The sequence below is a fragment of the Pteropus vampyrus genome, unplaced genomic scaffold, assembly GCF_000151845.1.
Source record: "Pteropus vampyrus isolate Shadow unplaced genomic scaffold, Pvam_2.0 Scaffold423, whole genome shotgun sequence".
NCBI classification, from domain to species: Eukaryota; Metazoa; Chordata; class Mammalia; order Chiroptera; family Pteropodidae; genus Pteropus; species Pteropus vampyrus.
In genome coordinates, this window is record NW_011889204.1 from 27,747 (window position 1) to 31,849 (window position 4,103).

Consider the following 4,103-nt stretch of genomic DNA (forward strand, 5'->3'; position numbering starts at 1 on the left):
CTTCATCTCAGGCTCTGCTTTTAGGAAACCCAAATTAAGATAATGGTCCTAGCAAGGAGGCCCTAAGGATGGGGTTCTGGAGTTGGATCACTGTCCGGCCAGATGGTGACAGGTGGAATATTGATGTCCCTGGGGTGCTATAACGTTGCCATTGCCAAAATTTCACCTGTAGGAAACTGGATGAGATATAGAGGATGAGGACACTCGGTGGTACAATTCTCTGACATTTACAAAGGAAGAAATAGTAACTATAAGAACTGTGGATTTGGGTGGCTATTTCGAAGCTACACTGATGTGTTGAAAAGAGTAAATAACAGGTTTGAATTTATTAATCATGACATAGAGAAAAAAAACCTCTCCCACCTGCAGCTAGAAGGCACACAGTAAAAAAGGCCTGGCACAGTCTTTAATTTTAACAATGGCAGTACTTCAGAGCAGACTGAATTCTAAGCTCAGAATGGTTTCTGGTGCCACATTCTGGGCCCTGATAAAGAAAGCATGAAGCCCTAAAACTCAGAACATGGCTTTCTAGGTAGATGCATCTGAGAACTCTGAATTCTAAACCCCTGAAACCACTGGCCTTCAAAAGAGACCCCTGTCCCTTGTTGGAAGACAGGCTACTACCTAGCCTCCTTGATTGAAATAAGATTATGCAGAGTCCTCTCAGGATGACTCAATGCATAAGTCCTAGGTGGGGCTGTTAGATGAGGAGAAGGTTTTTATTTCAATGGAGCTGCAGGACTGGCCAAAATGTGCCAGCAGGTGTCAGGAGATGCTGTTTGGAAATAGAACCTGGATCATAAGTGAAGGAATATGAAACTGAAAAGGAAGGGTACACTCTCCTGTGCCACAAAGTTTAATTAGCCTGCCAGAGACCAAGGTGATGATTCTGTTATACTCTTGGGAGGCTCTTAGAGGCTTGCTATAAGCCACAGTGCACACGAGATAAAGTAGAAATAGAGATACTAGACCTGCCAGGGCAGACTATAGAAAAAGTACACCTGAAAGTCTAAGGAAGATGGCATGTCTGTACTCTCTACAACTGGAGAACCCATTCCTCTGGTGCCCGTGTTCTCAGGAGGCCTCAAAGACACTAAATAAACAAGGTGATAAGGAACACACTGCTGAGGAGCCACCAGCATCCTTGAGTTTCTCAACAGGAGCTGTCCTCTGTGGGCTGCAGTAATGTAGAAATGTTTTACAGAATAGAATTCCCCAGTAGCAAATAAAATGATTAGATTCCAGAATAATAGAAGTAGGTGACAGAATTTAACTTGCAGAGCTAGATAAAACAATGTCTGTCGCAAACAGCAAGGTAGAATGACACCGGGCAGGGGCGGGGGACGTCGAGCCCACATTTACCTACAGAGATAGCTAATAGGATGTGGTTTTGTTAAAGCAAGACACTTGAACAGCCAACAAGAATATTATTTCATGTATATCTTCAAAAGAAATTTAAAATAGATAATCGGATAGCTAAGGTGAGCCACTGAATAAAATGTCAAGATCCTCTGCCCAGTTTCCAGGCCTGAGCAAATTTTTGGACCTAGAACCTGATGACAGAAATGATTGCAGGTCTCATAAGAAACTTTGCAGATGTACACAGTAATGATTCTCTGAATTCTTCACCAAAAGAATCTATGGCCATTTATTCAAGTAACCATATGCCAGACAAAGGAAAATAGATCTTTTAAGTGTTGTTGGTACAGCATCTGAGTTGGTGCTGATATCTGTGGACCCAAATCACCATCTTGGCCCCTGTTAGAGTAGAGTGTATGGAGGTAAGGTAATGTCCATCTAACAGTGAGTCCAGCTGATCCACGGAGCCACAAAGCAGTCATTTCCCAAGTTCCCAAATGTATAATCAGGGCATACATAGTGGTTCACCGAACTGGTTCTTTAGCCTATTGTTTCTTAACCTATGAAACACCAATGACTGTCTTCAGAAAGTCCAAGGAGAGACCCTGAAAATTTTACCGTAATTATTATTATGGTAAAAATAGTAACTTGAAAGCAATATCCTATTCTTAGGGAAGGAGGGAATGACAGAGGTTGGTACCACCTGCAAAGACTTAAGGATGCAAAGGTTGAAATCCCCTTTACATCTCCATTTGATGCAGCGGTCTGGCTTCTGGAAAAGCTAAGTGGTTCATTGCTACTAGATGACTGTTAGAGACTTAGGCAAGGGTGGGGCTTGCAGCAACCAGCACTCAGACCTGGGGGAGGGACCACATTTGTGCTTGGCGTGGTCCCTAAGCAGAGATCCCATCTAGTGGCTCCGCACTTCTGCAGAGCCGAGCCAGTGGTCCCATGTGACCAGAGGGTTTGGTTGGCAGTTCTGACCGATTTGGGTCCCCGGTCAGGTCATACCAACCATTGAGCCCGTTCTAGCACCCCACCCAAGGGGTAAAGCAACTTTGCAGCTCCATCCAACTGCTGAGTGTAGCTCCTGGTCCTGGCCATCCAGGAAATCTGGCCAGGAAATCTGGCAGCTACAGAGACAACCCTATGGTACCAATAAGCCACAGAACCCAGTCTTTAGCCCTGCCCAACAGCAGAGCACAGCCTATTGGCCTCTCTAACTGCCAAAACAGTCCATGACCTCACCTATGTAGGAACTTAGTTAGTGACCTTACCCAATCAGCACATAGCTTGAAACCCACCCAATGAAGGAGACTAGAGAGAATCTTGCCCAAAGTGGAACAGTCTCTAGTACCTCCCAACTGCAGGTTACAGCTGGAGACCTCTCTCAACCAGAATGTGGCCAAGATCCCTGCCCAGCAGCAGAGCACATTCAGTGGCCTCACTGATTGTGAAGGCAACCCGCAGCCCCGCCAAATTAAGGCAAAAGACTTCTGCCCTGCCTTGTAACAGCACAGGTTGAGGCCCCATCCGACAGTGAAATCTTGCCTGTGGCCCCTCTTAAACATGGTGTCCAGCCAGTGGGAACATCAGGCTGAGGAGGATAGCCTGAAACTTCACCCAAACAGGAGCTATTGAAGGGTCCACCCTGTAACATTGCCCAATCACAGCATCCAACCACTGGCACTATCCCAGGAACCTCGCAAGACCAGAGGTGATTGCAGAGCCAAGCAAGTGGCCCCATCTGATTGTAGTGCTGACAGCTCTGCCCATTCGAGTGGCCCAACCAACCACAAAGCCAGCATCCACCCCTCAACTTCAGAGCACAGCAGTGGCCTCACCCACCCGAGACCCTGATAACATTCCCCACCTGCACGGATGCTACTACCAGCGGTTCCATTCAGTACCCAAAGCTGAGCTGACCGATGAAGGTCATTTCCTGCTTAGACTAACCTGTCACTTCTGGAAGAGGAGACCGTTTACTCAAATGCACTAGTACCAACAAAAGAAACTAAGAGTCATGAAGAATAAGGAGAACATGACACCACCTAAGGAAACTAAAAAACTAATAATTGCCCCTAAAGAAATAGAGATCTATAAACTGTCTGACAAATTTAGGATAATCCTCTTAAAGAGGTTAAGCAAACTATAAGAACACACAGACAGACAACTCAATTAAATGAGGAAAACAATGCATGAACAAAATGAGAAGTTTAACAAAGAAAAATGAATCATCAAAAAGATAGACAAACAGAAATCCTAGAACTGAAGAATATAATGACTGGACTGAAGAATTCAACACAGAGCTTCAACATCAGGCTCAATAAAGCAGAAAAAAATCAGTGAACTAGAAAATAGGTTATTTGAAATTATCCAGTCAGAGGAGCAAAAGAAGAATGGAAAAGAGTGAAGAATGCCTGGAGGACTTAGGAGACATTACCGAGAAGAAACATAGGCATTATAAGACTCCTAGAAGGAGAAAAGAAAAAGAAAGGACACAAAGTCTATTTAAAACAACAATAATTGAAAACTCCAGAATTTGGGGAGAGAAAGGGGCATCCATATATTTACAGCCCAAAGGACCCAATAGGTTGAATCTGAAAAGGGCTACACCAACACTCTTTATAACTAACTTGTCAAAAGTCAAAGACAAAGACAGAATATTGAAAGCAGCAAGAGAAAAGTAACTTGTCACATCCAAGAAAGCCCCCATAAAACTGTCCATGAATTTCTGAACAGGC